Below are 20,490 nucleotides of genomic sequence, written 5' to 3' on the forward strand. Positions count from 1 at the left end.
CTTGACCATGTGCACTGATGGGGTCCCATGTTGTGCAGTAGGTGCCCTTTTTTGTTTTCGCCCCTGCCCTTCAAACAATAATTTAATTTTAATTTAAGTCTGAGTCCACCACAGGAACCGTTCAATAATTACTAGGGGAAGGGGGGTGGTCCAAAAATGAGGAAGGGGGGTGCGACCTTTTTATTGCTTTGGGGAGGCTGGTGCGTGTTTAAAAAAAATTTGGGAACAGGGGAGGGTCTTGCGTTTTTTCCCCACAGTTTGCATTCGCCGTTGTGCACGTTTTTCAGTGAGTAATAACATGACGTGAAGGAATAAACAACAGGCAAGTAGGCCTAACCATAAAATAGGCGAAAAGGAAAATCGCTTCCCCCTTGGCTCCATCCGCTGCTGTGTGTAGAAAGCGACTGATCGTATACATCACTAGCTGCTTGCTTCAATTTCAGCGCGGTAACTGGCAAATGACGTGTAGCCTACTGTGCCGACGTTATTCTGCCCCTGATCCTAATGAGGCCTACTTTGTGTTCGTAATCATTATATTGAGTTAATTCAATGAAGGGGGAGGGACCGAAGGGTAATGGCTTTTACAAGTACAAGGGAGGTTTTTTTATGACCCCCCCCCCCCTCTTCCCCAACAGGGTTTTAAATAGCACGTCATTTGCAAGCCAAAGAGCACGCACGCACACACACAAAAGCTATCGGCTGTCATGTAGACGTCAAATTCATCAAGGCAGCGGAAGGGGGCTTAGGCGATGGCCCAAAGGGAGAGGACGAAACAGACAGTGGAGAAGGAGCGTTCTCCTCCGGACAGGGACCGCATGTCACTCAAGGCCGCCTTGTCACCTTGACCTGGCTGGACCGAGATGATTATGGTTTCATTCTTGTGGTCGAACACCATGCTTCCTGTGTAGCCTCTCTGTGATAGCATGTTGTCAAAGTAGTACTTAGAGCGACATGACAGGTACCTCCTCAGTGTGGTGTAGTTGGTTAGCCTCTCGTTTATGATAGTGCCCAGCATCTGGGTGAAGCGGTTGAGGCTCTTTACCTCCGGGGCCAAGGTCTTGTAGCTCAGCTGGGCCTCATGGAATTGCCTGATGACCGTCTCGCGGTCTCCCTGCTGGTCCTGCTGGGTGCTGATCTTCACCTTCAGGCGGCTGATCTCGCTGTCCAGATTCCTGGCCGAGCGTCGCACCTCCAACCGCTCAGGGCAGATCTCAGAAGCTCTTTCTACGGCGGTCGCGAGGGGTTCGGCCTCCTCGGTCACAGCGGTGATGGTGTCTTTGTGCTGTCTGTACCTCTGCTCCGCCTCCTCGCTGGAGGCCTTCAGCTGGGCCATCTGGACGCAAGCGGCATCCTTCTCGGCACGCGACACAGAGATCTTCACAATGATCTCCTGCAGCTCTTCCTCCAGTGGGTTGAGGGCCTCAGACATCGCGAAGAAAATCAAGAGATGTAACAGGTGTGTGCTCAGGAAGACAGCACCCGAGAGAGCTGCACCTTTAGTGAATATAATGACGACACGTCCGCTCGAACTAGTCTGTATGGACTTCCTGTCCATCGAGCCGGATAGGAGCAACACAAGTGACGTCCTAGTGATCACAGATCACTTCACGAAATACGCAGTGGCTATCCCGACATCAAACCAAAAGGCTCGAACTGTCGCAAAGTGCTTGTGGGACAATTTCATCGTCCATTACGGTATACCAGAGAAACTGCACAGTGACCAAGGTCCTGATTTCGAGTCACGTCTAATCAAAGAGCTCTGTGAAGTTGTGGGCATCCGGAAAATTCGAACCACACCGTACCACCCCAGGGGTAACCCTGTGGAACGTTTTAACCGGACCCTCTTAGGCATGCTTGGCACTCTGGAAAACCAAGACAAGTCACACTGGAAGGACTTTGTGAAGCCTTTGGTCCACGCGTACAACTGTACCAAAAATGAAGTGACTGGGTTCACACTGTACGAGCTGATGTTCGGACGTCAGCCACGGTTGCCAGTGGACATCGCATTCGGCTTACCAGTGAAAGAAGAACAACGCAGATCACACTCCCAATATGTACAGAACCTCAAATCCCACCTTGAGGAGAGCTATAAAATAGCGACACGGAGTGCTGCCAAGGTAGCTGAAAAGAACAAAACACGGTTTGACAAGCGTGTGACCCCTTCCGCTCTGGACATCGGAGACCGAGCGCTCGTGAGAAATGTACGCATTCGTGGAAAACACAAACTCGCGGATAAATGGGATTCCACGGTCCATGTGCTTGTGAAAAAGGCTGGAGACCTCCCCGTCTATACAGTTAGACCAGAGAACGGAGAGGGCCCCTGTCGCACCTTACATCGAGACCTCCTGCTCCCGTGTGGGTTTCTCTCTGTGGGGGTGGTCCAAAAATGAGGAAGGGGGGTGCGACCTTTTTATTGCTTTGGGGAGGCTGGTGCGTGTTTAAAAAAAATTTGGGAACAGGGGAGGGTCTTGCGTTTTTTCCCCACAGTTTGCATTCGCCGTTGTGCACGTTTTTCAGTGAGTAATAACATGACGTGAAGGAATAAACAACAGGCAAGTAGGCCTAACCATAAAATAGGCGAAAAGGAAAATCGCTTCCCCCTTGGCTCCATCCGCTGCTGTGTGTAGAAAGCGACTGATCGTATACATCACTAGCTGCTTGCTTCAATTTCAGCGCGGTAACTGGCAAATGACGTGTAGCCTACTGTGCCGACGTTATTCTGCCCCTGATCCTAATGAGGCCTACTTTGTGTTCGTAATCATTATATTGAGTTAATTCAATGAAGGGGGAGGGACCGAAGGGTAATGGCTTTTACAAGTACAAGGGAGGTTTTTTTATGACCCCCCCCCCCCTCTTCCCCAACAGGGTTTTAAATAGCACGTCATTTGCAAGCCAAAGAGCACGCACGCACACACACAAAAGCTATCGGCTGTCATGTAGACGTCAAATTCATCAAGGCAGCGGAAGGGGGCTTAGGCGATGGCCCAAAGGGAGAGGACGAAACAGACAGTGGAGAAGGAGCGTTCTCCTCCGGACAGGGACCGCATGTCACTCAAGGCCGCCTTGTCACCTTGACCTGGCTGGACCGAGATGATTATGGTTTCATTCTTGTGGTCGAACACCATGCTTCCTGTGTAGCCTCTCTGTGATAGCATGTTGTCAAAGTAGTACTTAGAGCGACATGACAGGTACCTCCTCAGTGTGGTGTAGTTGGTTAGCCTCTCGTTTATGATAGTGCCCAGCATCTGGGTGAAGCGGTTGAGGCTCTTTACCTCCGGGGCCAAGGTCTTGTAGCTCAGCTGGGCCTCATGGAATTGCCTGATGACCGTCTCGCGGTCTCCCTGCTGGTCCTGCTGGGTGCTGATCTTCACCTTCAGGCGGCTGATCTCGCTGTCCAGATTCCTGGCCGAGCGTCGCACCTCCAACCGCTCAGGGCAGATCTCAGAAGCTCTTTCTACGGCGGTCGCGAGGGGTTCGGCCTCCTCGGTCACAGCGGTGATGGTGTCTTTGTGCTGTCTGTACCTCTGCTCCGCCTCCTCGCTGGAGGCCTTCAGCTGGGCCATCTGGACGCAAGCGGCATCCTTCTCGGCACGCGACACAGAGATCTTCACAATGATCTCCTGCAGCTCTTCCTCCAGTGGGTTGAGGGCCTCAGACATCGCGAAGAAAATCAAGAGATGTAACAGGTGTGTGCTCAGGAAGACAGCACCCGAGAGAGCTGCACCTTTAGTGAATATAATGACGACACGTCCGCTCGAACTAGTCTGTATGGACTTCCTGTCCATCGAGCCGGATAGGAGCAACACAAGTGACGTCCTAGTGATCACAGATCACTTCACGAAATACGCAGTGGCTATCCCGACATCAAACCAAAAGGCTCGAACTGTCGCAAAGTGCTTGTGGGACAATTTCATCGTCCATTACGGTATACCAGAGAAACTGCACAGTGACCAAGGTCCTGATTTCGAGTCACGTCTAATCAAAGAGCTCTGTGAAGTTGTGGGCATCCGGAAAATTCGAACCACACCGTACCACCCCAGGGGTAACCCTGTGGAACGTTTTAACCGGACCCTCTTAGGCATGCTTGGCACTCTGGAAAACCAAGACAAGTCACACTGGAAGGACTTTGTGAAGCCTTTGGTCCACGCGTACAACTGTACCAAAAATGAAGTGACTGGGTTCACACTGTACGAGCTGATGTTCGGACGTCAGCCACGGTTGCCAGTGGACATCGCATTCGGCTTACCAGTGAAAGAAGAACAACGCAGATCACACTCCCAATATGTACAGAACCTCAAATCCCACCTTGAGGAGAGCTATAAAATAGCGACACGGAGTGCTGCCAAGGTAGCTGAAAAGAACAAAACACGGTTTGACAAGCGTGTGACCCCTTCCGCTCTGGACATCGGAGACCGAGCGCTCGTGAGAAATGTACGCATTCGTGGAAAACACAAACTCGCGGATAAATGGGATTCCACGGTCCATGTGCTTGTGAAAAAGGCTGGAGACCTCCCCGTCTATACAGTTAGACCAGAGAACGGAGAGGGCCCCTGTCGCACCTTACATCGAGACCTCCTGCTCCCGTGTGGGTTTCTCTCTGTAGCAGCGGAAGAGCTTGCACAGCCGAAGTCAGCCACAAGGCGGAAGACACGACAAAACACTCGCAAAGCCACTGAAGAAGTTGATCAATCCTCAGATGAAGACGACATCCTCCCTGTCATCTGGTTGCGAGAGACAGTATCTGAAGTAACCAGGTGCACTGTCAAGCAAGATGTTCCAATGAACTCTAGTCCAAACCATTCTGAAGAGAATCTGCCTACAAACCTCAATGAGTTGGCTGATGATGTTCCAGTTAGTGCAGAACCAAATAGCCTACCTGATGTTACCCCAGCCAGCCAAGTGACACTGAACCAACATGATGACGACCACACAGCAGTTGATGGGGAAACAGCATATGAAGATCACCCACCTGCTGGTGTAAACTTACCTGAACATGTATCAGATGAACCTACAGAAGAGACAACATGTCCAGATGCTGAAAATCCTGCGGAAAAGGGGGAGTTACCCAATGACGAAGACTCGGAAATGAGTAGCTCTGGAATTGAGGTACAAGCGGATACTGATGACCAGGTCAGGAGATCCGAGAGGAACCGTCAGCCACCAACACGGCTTGGATATGCTGAACTCGGATATCCTTTCGTCGCAGCACTGAAATCACTCTTTCAAGGGCTGACCACAGCTTGGGATGAAGTGATAGACGAGAGTGAGAGGCGTGCACGTCCCCCTGACCTGTCCCTAGAGTAATAGCCATTTGAACATGCACAGAGACGTGCATGAATTCAGGAGGGGAGAATGTAGCCCACATGAAACATATGGCTACTACAATAAACCTGAATCTGTCTGGAATTGCAATTTCGTGTCCCACCACTAGATGGCACATGCGCATTATACTGCAGTGTTGATGAATCGCAACGTGCCCTTTCCGCTTTCCGTCCAATTTCGCTCAGACGTTAAGAAGGAACATTCGAGAAGAGAACTGAACGATCTCCCGGTATGAAAACACGACACAAAGGACACAAATTCATGATTAATCCACTCATATCAACTATTAATAAGTCGTTTGTGTGTTTGTCAGGAGCTGAATCCTGTGTGAGAGTGAACGTGAAGAGCCCTGTCTGTTTTGCGGTCGCTCATTGAGAGCTCCGGTAAGCAATGAAAATGCATAGCCACCATGTTAGCTAACGTTAACGTGTTGAGATATTCTTTCTACAAAAACCATTCGGAGTTCTGGCATTTATGCCTAATGTTTGACACTACTTTGGTACAGATAGTATCATTGTAATTTGCTATGAATGCTATTAGCACTGCAGCTAACTCTCAGGCTAGCTAGCACCTTCTGAAATGTAGCAAGTGATCACGTGGTGCACTATTAAAGGTGCAATGCACTCATTTTGGTTGACTTATTTAAGTCATTTTATGATGTTATTTTTGTTAAATAAGATATAAGTGATGAGTTCATTTAAATTGTTTAAAATGAATACGTTAAGAGATAAGTTAAGAACATGTTACATTTAAATACAGTGTTTAAATATATAAATATTGCTAAAGAGAGAATTTCACCTCTTTACTTTAAAATTGATATTGTGATATGAGAGTTCATGATGTATTATTATTATTTTATCTGCACTAAAGTACCTTGTGGTGTATATTTAGTCACTTCACAATGATTGAAGTACAGTATAGCATTTGGTTATACATGAGAAGATGTTTTGATGATGGAAGTGAGTTAATGAGGTCTAGAGAAGATATTAACTGTGCACTCTGTACTGTATGCACAGATTGGTTTTTGACCAGGATTAGAAAAGTATCTGAACCCCTGCGGGTTCAGTGGCGAGCCTACCCACGAGACGAAGACTGACTGTGGATGGAACGGAAACACAGTGTGGCCAGCTGTGCGATTTGTCTACAGAGAACATCCGGACCATTGACCCATTATGCCCATCTCAGGAACCCAGATAAGCTTAACACTTGAATCTACCCGGGTAGTGTTAGGGCTGAACACTGGACAGTGAACACTCATGCTTCAAAGCGTGAACTTTGAATCTTTTGATCCACTGAACCTCACGAACAAGGTGCACCTCTTTTTTATTATTTTTTTTAGTTGTGCAACAATTTATTTATGATGCAATTTTCAATATAAAAATAAGATTAACAGAGAAAGCATTTGCAAAAGGAATAAAAGCTTTTCATGCAGTTAAATGCATTTACAGGCATCGGCTGTACACAAAAAACTGTACATAAACCCTATGGTAGTAATATATTGGTAGCATAAATTAGACTACGGCATTAGGGGAAACACTGTGCAGTGTGCACAAATACAACTATATACATCAACGTTGGAAAAAGAACTTCAGAACGGTAGATTAGTGGACACTTCTCTTAGGTCTGGGAACATCAACGTTGGAAAAAGAACTTCAGAACGGTAGATTAGTGGACACTTCTCTTAGGTCTGGGAACATCAACGTTGGAAAAAGAACTTCAGAACGGTAGATTAGTGGACACTTCTCTTAGGTCTGGGATCCTTCTTCAGTCTTCCTCTTCCTGGTTCCTCTGGCCAAATGGCAGTGTGGTTTGACCACGGACCGGTCAGGGTCTTTCAGGCGGAGGATTCGGCTTTGGATTCGGCTTTGGCTGAGGCTAGTATCGCGTAACCATCCTTCCAAACCGTGTTGTTCTCACTCCCTTCTGGCGGTCTGGAGAACGTTAAATGAGCCAGTCTGGCCTGCGTTGACCTGGATCGAGGGGAGAATCTGTTTACAATGTGATTGGATGTTACATTCAAAGAGCTCTCCCCACATGCCTGAATAATGGCTTGTTGTTATGTGTGTTGTCTTGTACGGCCGCGTAGGATTATTCTGCAGAGAGTTGTTGTCTGCGCTAGCTTTCAACGTCGAAGGAAATGGGGGGGGAAAACGGAACAAAAAACAGAATTCCACCCCTTTGTAGCTATCTCTCTTGCAAAGGATTCCCCAGGTTTTCCGAATTAGGGAAGTCTGGTCTCAACAAGGTTAGGCCGACGCAGACTCTGGAAATTCTGTAGCACTTTGTTTAATCATAGTTTAGTGTGTGGAGGCGTTTTGATTTTGTGGGCACTGAGACACCTGTCTTGCCAACAACCTGCTGCCTCATGATATGTGGGTGAAAAGTTAAAACAATAAATCATAAAAAAAAAAAAAATAGCCTGCAGACAAACTCATTCATTTGTTCATGAATAGCTTGGTAGTGAGTAATGAAGTGTATAAGGCCTTTGGTGATAATGTTCTGTGTAAGGTCACAAGAACCAGATGGTAAAGCAGATGCAAGGCAAGAGTAACACAAGCAGGAAATGGTCTGTAAGGTCCCATAGGACAATGCAAGTCTGTATGTCTCACATAGAGAGAGAGCAGGTGTCTGGAATGGGACATGCAGCAATCACATTCCCCATGCATAATGTTAGGATATATCTTTCTTTCAAATGTGTTATTGTTCATTCTTCTAGCACCAGTTAGTTAGATATCGTATCAGTTTTCCTGTTTTAATAGGCACGTTATCAGTATGGGAACCTACACAAGACCAATTATAAGGTATTAGGGAGTTACTGTCTGTCTGGGACTGTCTGTCTGGCCTTGAAGCCGGTGTGAGACGGGTTTGTGTAGGGGAATTTTCCTGGATGCACAGCGCACAGGTTTTTTACCCCTGCCTCCTACCGACACTGGAACCTGGACACTGGACACTGAACACTGAACATTACACTACACTGAACACTGAGCACTTTAGTTAGTTGAATGTAAATGTTGGTTGTTGTTGAATGTAAAGGTCTGATTGTCTGAAATGCTGTTGGATTGTTTGTTTGATGATTGATTGATTGATTGATTGTATACATGGTGTTGTGTTTTTATAAAAACCAATAAAAAACACATTGACTCCTTACCTTGAGAATACAGCTTGACGTTAGTGTTTGCTCCCCAATATTATTTGCCATACAATTTAAATATTAGATTAATATGAATTCCTGACAACTTCTCAATGTAGTCAGCTGCCTTTATAGTCTTGGCAAAAGCTCTCCTCCACTGTCACCTGTTATTAATGTTGCACCGCAGCTCACTGTAGAGTGCGCCAAGCAAGCAGGGTTACTAGGCTCTTTCTCCGCGTGCTTATCCAGCTGCTTATTATGCAACTCTCCCCTACTCTTGTCATGACAACAGATCTGTTATCACTGATCAAAGTAAACATCATGTTGTCACAAAATGCCATACTCCACCATGGTTGTATTCACTCTGTTGCAACATGTATTAAAGGTGTATTATTCGTATGCCCTACAAATACACACACACACACACACACTAACACACACACGCACAAATACACACACACACATTGTCTGAGAGTGCCCTTCTGTGGCAGGCTACGGTACTACAAATCTTACATTTGTAATATTTACCACTCTGTGTAACTCAGATTAGAGTTACACAGTCAAACATTTTGTCGATTAGGCTAGTGCTTATCCACTGATTCTTTTCACTGAAAACATGGTGCATATTGGGGGATTATGTCTCAATCCCAAAACATAAAACTTGAAACGGACAATAAGAGCTGTAGCCTACCTGCACGATAGGCACCTGTTATGATGATCAAGGAAACATTTATAACGAGTTGTAGACAGTTAGTTCCGGAAATATTTGGACAGTGACACAATTTCCATAACTTTGGCTCTGTACACCATCACAATGGATTTGAAACGAAACAATCGCAATGCAATTGAAGTGCAGACTTCCAGCTTTAATTTAAGGGGTTGAACAAAAATATCACATGAAACCTTTTAGGAATCGCTCAGTCCTGTATTTTCAGGGGCTCAAATGTAATTGGACAAATTAACATAATCAAAACATTTAACACATTTGTTATACTTTGTTGAGAATACTTTGTATGCAATGACTGCCTCAAGTCTGGAACCCATGGACATCACCAAAGGGTTTCCTCCTTTCTCCACATCTCAGAGGACCTCTCTTGGACCCTTAACACTATACTTTTTTTTTCTTTCTTTTTTTTCTGAGTGGGGCAGTTCCACTCATATTTTTCATTTTATTGGACAGATTCAGTGAAGACAGACAGGAAAGTAAGGAGAAGAAGGGAGAGAGAGAGGGCATGTCAGCAGGGCATGGGCCAAATTCGAACCCATGCCGACATGGGCATATGTGTGCACTGTAGACCGCTTGTTAAGTCTGACGTCAAAAGTGACGTTTAGCCATTTCCGAGTCCAAACCAGAAATTCCCCGCACCAGAGTACCTGTGAACTACAGCGGTAGAATGACAGTTAAATCGTTTTTTAGATTCGGATCTATTCATACAACAAGGGACACAGCACTTTTTCTCCATATTTTTCTCCATATTGTCAGGGTATTTGAGCCTCGGAAAAGCGCTATATAAATATAATTTATCATTATTATTATTTCTGCATTTCGAAGACAGCGCCTCAGCCAACGTTGGACCCGGAAACACGTCACGACTTAACAAGCGGATACTTTCTAAGAAGACAGAAGAGCGCTTAATGAATCAGGTACTAGTAGTGTCGAGGAATCATCTCAATCAAAGTCATGTTCAGAAATATAATAATGGTATTAACTATCCTCCAATGGAATGCAAGGAGTTTGATTTCTAATGGGCAGGAATTTAAAAAGTATGTTGAAGATCTGGAGGTTATGCCAAATGTAATATGTGTACAAGAATCCTGGCTGATTCCTAAACTAGATTTTGTGATAGCAGGATATGTGTCAGTTAGATGGGACAGAGATACCGGTAGGGGTGGAGGGGTCATCACCTTTATTCAGAGTGGCATACAGTACAGGGAGGTGAGGAAAGGAGATGACTTGGAGTTTATCATTATTGAGGTGTGGTCGAAGGAGGGTAAAGTCCTGATCAGTCATTTCTACAGTGGTGTGCCGTCAGGGCCAGCAAGGCCTTCTCTGCTGGCCTAAACATCATCAGAATATACATTTTATTTAATATATTTTTTCCACAAATATGTATGAATGATTCCCCATAGTCTATTCTCTTCATTTCATAGCTTTCCTCTTGGTTGCGCTGCTTCCAGTCTCCAATTGAGATTTGGAGGGCTGGCCTTTATGTTAGAGCTTTTATCCAATCAAAATGTGTTGCTAGGGGGCTCCCAAATCTGCCCGCCTTCACAACAGACGGTGCCGCGAATTCGACCTGTAACTTCACGTTGGAACGAGAAAACCTGTGGCGTTCCTAGTAAACCTACGTAGATGCGAGCAAAATCAACAACGGCGCCTGCTGGAAGGCTCAATCTGATGTCAGCACCCAGCACGTCTTTTGATTGGATACGCACTATTGAGATGCGTAGCAAGGTAATTTGCGTATCTTTATACCGTCTGCAATCAGCTACAATGGCGGAAGGGGGAGAAGAGGCAGATGTGGTGGCAGATCTTAAAACAACGCCATTTTCTAGAAGAACTTTCCAGGAAAAGATAGACATTATCAGAGAACGGCCAACCCCGACTCTTGCGAGCCTTTCTCAGCGGGGAAAAGGGTTTGTCCGGCACTTTCAGATCGCTAACTACGAGCGGTACCCCTGGCTCACAGGCTCCGAAAGGCACTGCAAATTGTACTGCTGGCAATGCCTGCTATTTGCAACAGATCGATCGGGTGTTTGGAGCCACACTGGTTTTGCAAACTTGAGTTGTCTAACCAAGGGAGCAACGAGACACCAAAGCACGGCTGGGCACTTACAAGCAACGGTGCTTTTGAACACCTTTGGGGACACTCGAGTGGATTTACAGCTCAACGAGCAAGTGCGGAGGGAAACGGAGCTTCACAACGAAAGGGTGACCAAAAATAGGGACATACTGAAAAGTCTGATCGATTGTGTCCTGTTTTTGGGTAAACAAGAACTTTCATTTAGGGGACATGATGAAACCTCTGAGTCCACAAACAGAGGGAACTACGTTGAGCTTCTTTCTTTTCTGGCTGAAAACAACCCAGATTTACATTACCACCTGTCCACAAACAAAGTGTTTACTGGGACGTCAGGCAAAATACAAAACGACCTGATTTTTGCTATTTCTGAAGTGATGGGAGAAGAGATCAAAATGGAGATTAAAAGGGCACCCTTTGTCGCTATTATGGTGGACGAGACGACAGACGTGGGTAATGTAGCACAGCTGGCACTTGTCCTGCGTTATGTGACGGACACAGGTGTCAAGGAGCGGTTTGTCAGATTTGAAGACGTTACAAGCGGCAAGCGAGCTGATGACATTGCCGCTCTTATTTTACGTTTCTTGGAGGAATATGAATGTAGCCTGGATAAAGTTGTGGCACAGTGTTTTGATGGTGCAGCGGTCATGGCATCTGGACTAAATGGGGTGCAGGCTAAAGTTAAGGAGAGGGCACCTATGGCCTTATTCATTCACTGCTATGCACATCGACTCAATTTAGTACTGACTCAAGGGGCCTCAAAGCTTAAAGAATGCAAGGTATTTTTTGCCAGCCTCAATGGCCTTGCAGCATTTTTCTCCAGATCCCCTAAGCGCACCCAACTGCTGGATGACATTTGCAAGCGTCGTCTTCCTAAGGTTGCACCAACGCGGTGGCAATATACCTCGAGATTGGTCAATGCAGTCTTTGAGAAGAGAGTTGCCCTCAAGGAGCTGTTTGACCACATACCAGAACATCATGATGAGTATGATGGGGATACTGTGCTTAGCGCTCAAGGATTTCATGCACGTCTGGATGATTTTGAGTTTTGTTTTTTGCTTGAAACATTCAATGATATTTTTAAGCATTCAGATGTGCTCTTTGCCATACTCCAGAAGCAAACATTGGATGTGCAATTCTGTCTGACCAGGGTGAACGAGTTCTGTGACACAATTGAGCGAGAGAGGTGCCGGTTCAGACAAATCTACGAGGACACAGCGCGCATCTCAAGTGGTCCGAGCGCATGCAGAGGCCCACGTACAGCACAAGGAGATCGCGCACACTACCAACAGCTCCACAGCAATATTCTGGACAACATTCTTTGTCAGATACGGAACAGGTTCCAAGACCACGAGAAGTTAATGTTTCTCTCCCTCCTCGACCCCCAGCACTTTCAGACCTACCGGATGAAATTCCCGCAAACAGCCTTCTCCAGCCTAACACAGAGTCACGGAACACTGTTCGATCTGTCCCGGCTAAAAACAGAACTGACTGTAATGTATGCCATGACCGATTTTGAAGGGAAAAGTCCGACTGATCTCCTTCATTTCCTTAAGCAGAAAAATCTGAGTGAGACCATGGGGCAGCTTTACAGTTTGGCATGTGTGGCAGTGACCATCCCTGTGTCCACTGCTTCGGTCGAGCGGTCATTCTCGGCCTTAAAGCGAATTAAAACGTATGCCAGAAATGCTACTGGACAGACTCGGCTTTCAGCATTAGCTTCCATGTCAATTGAAAAGCACTTATTGATGGAGCTGAAGCGTACAGATAAACTCTACAACAGAGTAATTGAAGTATTCCTGAGGAAAGAAAGGAGGATGGATTTTGTTTTCAAATGAAGTTGTTATGGTGAGTACAAAGCATTTTATTTTTTATTTTATTTGTATATATTTTGTCATTTTATTTCGTTATTTCATTTTATTTTCGTTTCAATATTAACGAATTAATATATAGGTAATTAAAATTCATTTTATTTTCGTTTCAATATTAACGAATTAATATATAGGTAATTAAAATGACAAATATAGGCTTATAAAATAAATGTTTGATGCGTCTGTTGCAGGTTGCAAGAGATGTGGAGATTACGTGGGTGGCGCACGTGAATCAGCTGTGCAGTAAAAGTACTCAAGGAGACTTGTTGAATTGTTTTGTCACGTTTCTTGACGATAAAAGTGCCCTTTATTTAAACGTTTTGACAGTATCCAAGCGAAGCGATCTTAAAGATCACACTCTTCATTGTAAATGCGGATTTATTGATTAAAAATGCTTCGGAAATATTAATATAACTCTGTTGTACTTGTCTGATTATGTTAAGGTGATGCAACGCCCGGTTATACTGTGTTTCTGTCTAGTTTCTAGAGCCATGGCGTCATAATGATGGTATTAAGAGGTAGAATAATTCAGGTAGGACTGTGTCGGACATCACTGAAGGCCTAGGTGTGAAATGCACCGCCCATGTAGACAGTTAGAAATTAAACAACTGGAAGGTATTTGGAAGGATCTGTCTGGGAAAACAATCTGGTGTGGGGATTTTAATGCGCATAACACACTATGGGGAGATAGGGATGATGCTAATGGGACTGTTATGGAATGGAATGGACTTTATTTGTCATTGCTACAGTACAGGTACCAAACAACGAAATTTAGGAGGGGTGGCTCCCCTGGTGTTAGGAAAGGGGAAAAAAAAGTATATATATATAGAAAAAGCATAAAATCACAAGAAGGTAAGGAGCTGGTTTACATAAATAAAGGCTATGTACACAATCCACTGTACTATACTGCACAGATAGTCAACTAGGGTTGTCATATTGCACAAAAGTATTTTTTCACGTTATTTTAAAGTGTCACAGTTTGCAGGCTTGAAATGTACATGTTTGTGCCTCAGCACTAGCTGCCATACAATCCGTCCGGACTGTCCGGATAGAGGAGTTCATGGGAGAGGAGGGTCTAGTGCAGGGGTCGGCAATTAGGTTTGGCCTCGGGCCAAAAAATTTTTTAGCCACTAGATGGCGGGCCCGAACATAATTTAAGTAATTGATTGTTAAAAAATGTGACACGTTCTAATGCTTTGACTTTTCTTTCGAGAAATGTACACATCGCTAGTCAACTAACACAGCTTGTTTTGTGAGCCTGCTAACAATGTAAAGTAGTGTTATAATTAACTAGGTAGCAGTCCAATCCATTTCGTTGCAGTATTAGGCTTGACTAGTGAGTTTGTGTTGTGATTCTCAACAACGTTGAAATGTAGTTTCACCCTTTTCCATAGTTTTGAATAATAAATGTGTGGACTGACGATGTTTCGCAGCCTAACTTATTCTAATAATTATTTAACATACTTTTATTCTGAATGATTCCCCCCTCCTCCAGACAAGGTCACATTATTTATTATTGGATTGGTTGTTTGCGTGCCGGGTGAAGTTAGCTAAACATTTAACCTGCTAACTAGCAAGAGAAACATAATGTCACTCTCCAAAGGTCTAAAGAGGAAAGTTGACGGTGAAAACAGGGCATTTAAACAGGAATGGACAGCGAACTATACATTCATCCTTTTCATCAATGCAAAGCCGTTGTGAGACTCACATCTTCCGTGCTCACAATGTTCCCTTTCTATACATGCGAGTCGTCCTTTTCCTCAATGAATGTGATAAAGACGCACGAAGGAATCGATAGATGCATAAAAAATAAAAAAAACTGCCTGCGGATTAAAGTGACGTCAATATCACCAGATATCAAGCAAATAGTGACCGATGAGAGATGCCACTTTTCACATTAAGTGTACCAAGCCTGTCGTTATTGTATTTAATAACCTAATTGTATTTTGTATATTTTTGAATGAATGGCTTATGGCTCATTGTACTTATTATCCCTAATAGCGAGTTTGCTCTGTCGTTTCAGGAGCATAGGCCTACCACCACTTTTGCGCCGATTTTGTTGTCAATGTTTTTCAGAAAATTAAACAGAATTTGCTTTGTTACTGTTCATATGTGTGTTGCAGTCACATACGTAAACATTACGTTTGAATGATTTAATGAGCTGATGTTATTTTTTTTTCAAACCACACACCGCATGTCGGCTATTTCAGCACCACGCCGTGTCCACCTGCTTATGATTCACTATGAGGGGTTCTGAGGGGTTCAGCGTCAGTGCGCTTCGGTGCACCCCGCTGCCTGATTGTCTGTCCCTGTGTCATTCACTCTCAACATGAATAAAAGTACAATAAGCATTATTCAGGTGGTGGTAGATTCTCTATTCGGACATTATAGGCGCGGTGTGGGACTGTCGGTCCGATATTGTAAAAAAGAAAAAAAAAAAAAAAGAAGTGGATTCTCAAAATAATCTGCTGGGCCAAATATTATTGGTGACGGGCCATCAATGGCCCACGGGCCGCCTATTGCCGACCCCTGGTCTAGTGTGTCTTAACGATGGGTCTGCAATAGGGCTGCACGATTAATCGATTTTAAATCGAAATCGCGATTTGAAATGATGCGATTAGCTAATCGCAAAGCCTGCGATTTCCCTGCGATTTTTTTTTTTTTTTTTTTTTAAACCTTTATTTTACCAGGAAGTCACATTGAGATTAAAACCTCTTTTGGAAATTTGATCAGCACTCATGGAATGCCTCTTGTCCAATCAAATTACTTGGTCTCTTTATGACTTTGAACCCGGCGCTCTCAGAGCGAATTTACGAACGCAGGCATAGGTTGTGTCACGACAGTCAGTCCAATTATTACGAGACTTTGGGCTAACGTAACGGAGACAATTAGACACCACATGGCTTACTGGACGTATGATAAACGTTAGTATGTTATAATTGCGACAGGTAAGTGTACAATTTCACTATACTGTACCAGCCAAGTGCATGTCGGTGCTGTTAGTCCAGCCTTAAACTTAGCTTAGCTAACTTGTAGTCTTCGAGACGGTAGCTTAGCTTAGCTACTCATGCTAACCCGGCGTTAAAGTACAGACACAGAGTTGACAGTCTCAGCAACCTGCGGGTTGGTGTTTATATAGTATAGCAGGCTTATGGATACATGGAAGTTAACTGTTCTGTTGTCAAACATGAATGTGTCCTGTATGCATAACCTCATACCATTCGTTCATACCAGCCGGCTTTAAAGACGCAGAGGTTAGCCTAGCCTAGCCTTGGGCTGAAGTATGTCACAGATTCCTAAGTCAAGGTGACGTGTGTCTGTGCTCCATAGTCAGAGACCACCATTCTATCATTCATCAGTTCGACTGTTGACCGAGTCATCTAGATGTGGTCCTTTCAGTTATAGTCACAGTGTATCCCCAAATGATCATTTTAATAGCTGGATCATCTTAGAAAGTAGCCACCTGTCTAGATGAGATGAGGTTATCATATATACAATTCATATCTTTTAAGTTATCATCCTTGCATTAGAATTAGAGCAGTTAAAAGTTTGATGGTATCATGTGGTAATGCTCTCTGAAAATAGGTGATATTCATCCAATCACCTGCCAAGTATTTTTTGAAAGTACCTGCCCTTTTCCAAACAGCTTCCAATTAAGCTTTCCTAGATGGTTGTGTGAAACAAACCACCTGAGTCAGGTTAGTAATGCTCCATCACATGTTTTAATCTGAAGCTTGATTTTAAAGCAACCCAACTTTAAAGCAACCCAATGTAAGTTTAGTTCTTTCACTCGTAGCTCGGGCTGTGGGGGTGCTAGAGGAGGGAGCCTCTAAGTCCCCTGAAGACGTACAAACAAACTGCACGTTGATACGACCTTCCTAGCCGGAGATATGGCCACACTTTACAAAAACTCCCTTTTTTTTTTTTTTTTTTTTTTTTTTTTGCTATTTAAAAAAATTATAATCGCAAATTAATCGCAATCGCGATATCTGTCCAAATAATCGCAATTCGATTTTTTCCCCAAATCGTGCAGCCCTAGTCTGCAACTAGAATAGATATCACCAGAGGGACTGAATCAGTCTTAGACTTAACCATAGTATCCAGGAATGTGGCAGATAAATGTGAGTGGGAAGTTCTTGCAGGGAATACAATTGGAAGTGATCATTACCCCATCAGGGTCCGGGTGGGGGTGGAACTGGGAAAGGATTGTGAAATAAGAGGAGGGAGATGGATACTAGAGAAAGCGGATTGGGGGAAGTTTGCAGAAGTAAGTGAAGAGTGGTTGTCCTTGGTAGATGGGAGTAGGGGTATTGAAGAGGTATGCAGGGAAATTAACGCAGGTATAGTGGCTGCAGCAGGGGAGGCGATACCGAAATCAGGGCCAAGGCAAATGAATAGAAGAGTACCGTGGTGGTCAAAAGAATGCAAAGATGCTGTTAAAATAAGGAATGGAGCATTTAGGAGATTGAAGAATCTCCATAACTTTCAGCTACTGACTGAATATAAGAGAGCACAGGCACTAGTAAGGAGAGCTGTTAGGAAGGCAAAGAGGGAGCACTGGAGAAAGTTCTGTGACTCTGTGGGACGTACTACTCCAATAGGGCAGGTGTGGGGAATGGTTAAGAATATGAAAGGGATAGGGAGGAAATATGGGTATCCTATGCTTATTGAAGGTGATGATGTTATTGTTACAAGCAAAGAGAAAGCTGAAGTCATTGCTAGAACATTGGTTAGGGTACATAGCTCTGACAACTTAAGTCTGGAAGAGAAGAAAGGGAGGGAAGAGACTATGTTAAGGTATCCTGATGTAGATGTGAGGGTGGATGGAGTAGAGGGCAGCTTGGATGCATTGTTCACTAGAGCGGAACTACTTAAGGTGCTGAGGAAGTTAAAGAAATCTGCTCCAGGGAGGGACTCTATCTGTTATATCATGTTGGAGAAACTGAGTGATAAAGGGAAAGATGTTCTGTTGATGCTGTGCAACAAAATTTGGGTAGAGGGAGTGATTCCCCAGTCGTGGAAAGAGTCCTTAATTGTGCCAATTAGAAAACCAGGTAAAGATCCCCACAATCCAAGCAGCTATAGGCCAATTGCATTAACCTCCCAGGTGGGAAAAACTATGGAGAAAATTATAAATGACAGGTTAACCTACTTGGTGGAATCAAAAAATCTGCTACAGAGTTACCAGAGTGGATTTAGAAGAGGGAGAGGTACTATGGACCCTGTTATATGCTTAGAAGAGCTCAAGTAAACAAAGAGGTAGAGGTAGCAGTCTTTTTTGATATTGAGAAAGCATATGATATGATGTGGACAAAGGGCCTGTTGATAAAACTGCAGGAAATGGGGGTTGGGGGCAGAATGTTCAGGTGGATTAAGGATTTTTTGTATGAAAGGAGCCTGAGGGTTAAAATTGATGGGGAGGTCAGTGCTAGATATATAGCAGAGAATGGAACCCCCCAGGGAAGCATTGTAAGCCCCTTATTGTTCGATATTATGATAGATCATATTTTTTTAAATGTACAGGGAACTGACGGAGTGGCTTTGTTTGCTGATGATGGTGCTATGTGGAAGAAGGGGAGGAATGTAGGTTTTATTGTTAAGAAAATGCAGAATGCAGTTAATGAAGTCCAGCAATGGGCTGTACAGTGGGGATTTAGGATTTCGGTAGAGAAGACCAAGGTTATGTTTTTCTCAAGGGGGAACATTGGTCCTGAATTAAAAATTCAGTTGGCAGGCAGAGAGTTGGAAAGAGTTGAGGTTTTTAAATACCTCGGGATGTGGTTTGATAAGAGGTTAACTTGGGCCTTCCACATACAGGAGATGGAGGCTAAATGCAAGAAAGTTTTAAATATAATGAGGTGCTTGTGTGGAGTTGAGTGGGGTGCGTCTGGGTCTGCATTGAGAGCAATCTACACTGGCATGATGAGATCAGTATTTGATTATGGCTGTGTGGTTTATGTGTCAGCGTCTAAATCCACATTAAGGAAACTTGATATGTTGCACAATCAAGCTCTGCGCATTTGTAGTGGATTAGCTAAAACTTCTCAGATAGCAGCAATCCAGGTAGAGGTGGGCGAGATGCCTTTGCATTTGAGAAGAGACCAGCTTGCTCTGGTATATTGGGCTAACCTCAAGGGACACAGTGGGGACCATATTGCACAGACAGTCCTGAGGGATTGCCAAGAGAGGCTGTATGAGGGAGGGAAAAGCTTTGGGTGGACAATCCAACATAAAGTAGTAAATATGAGCATAAGCAATTTTAATATCAGCCCCACGGTGGCATTCCCTGCAGTCCCCCCCTGGACATTTGAAGAGGTGACAGTAGATTTAGGACTGCTTGAAGCAAAACAGGAAGGGGGAGTAGATAAATGGAGGGTACAGGGATACATTAGGGAACAGTATAATCAGAGGTTGATTATCTTTACAGATGCATCAAAAAGGAGTGATGGGAGGGTGGGAGTAGCTCATGTGATACCGGAAATGGGTCTGGCTATAACAAAGAGGCTGACGGATAATTTGGCGGTTTACACAGCAGAACTTTTAGCCATATGGTTTGCCCTGTTATGGGTTGAAAGTGTTGGGTGTAACAGGCAAGCAGTAATAGCATCTGACTCCAGCTCTGCTCTTTTAAGTATGCAAAATGCATACTCAGCATCCAGGATGGATATTATTTTAGAAATTTTACAATTAGCAAGTGGGATGTTAAAGGCAGGTTTTACATTTTCTTTCCTGTGGGTGCCAGCTCACATAGGGGTGGAGGGAAATGAGTTGGCTGACACCTATGCCAAGAAAGCAGTAGAAAAAGAGAGAGTGGAGGTGGAAATTAAATACAGTAAGGCAGAGGTAAAAAGTATTATAAAGGCAAAATCGTATGAGAAATGGCAGTATATTTGGAACAGTGGGACCTCTGGGAGACACCTTTTTTATTTTCAACCAAAAGTGAGGGTGGATAATAGTACATGCAGGTCCAGGCGTGAAGAGGTGGTGCTGGCCAGGTTAAGGATTGGACATACCAATTTAAATAGTACCCTGTTTTTAATAAACAAGCATGCAGATGGCAACTGTGAGCAGTGTCTATGGAATAGACCAGAAACAGTGGAACATGTTTTAATACACTGCCAAAAGTATCATAAAGAAAGGCGTAGGTTTATTGCTCAGGTGGAGGAAAATAAAGAAGTATTTAAGATGAAATATATTTGACAGAGAAGGGAAGGGAAGATTTTAAAGTTGTTGTTTTTCTTTTTAAGGGAAACAGGGCTTTTAAAAAGAATTTAAGTTAGTAAAGTTAAGAAGCAAGTCATGTGCCACACTCCAGTCCAGCGGTGGCGGTAATACACCATGTGGTTGTCAACCGCCAATTGAAAAA

This window comes from Nansenia antarctica (assembly GCF_963989245.1).
Source record: "Nansenia antarctica genome assembly, chromosome: 19".
In the NCBI taxonomy this organism is placed as follows: domain Eukaryota; kingdom Metazoa; phylum Chordata; class Actinopteri; order Argentiniformes; family Microstomatidae; genus Nansenia; species Nansenia antarctica.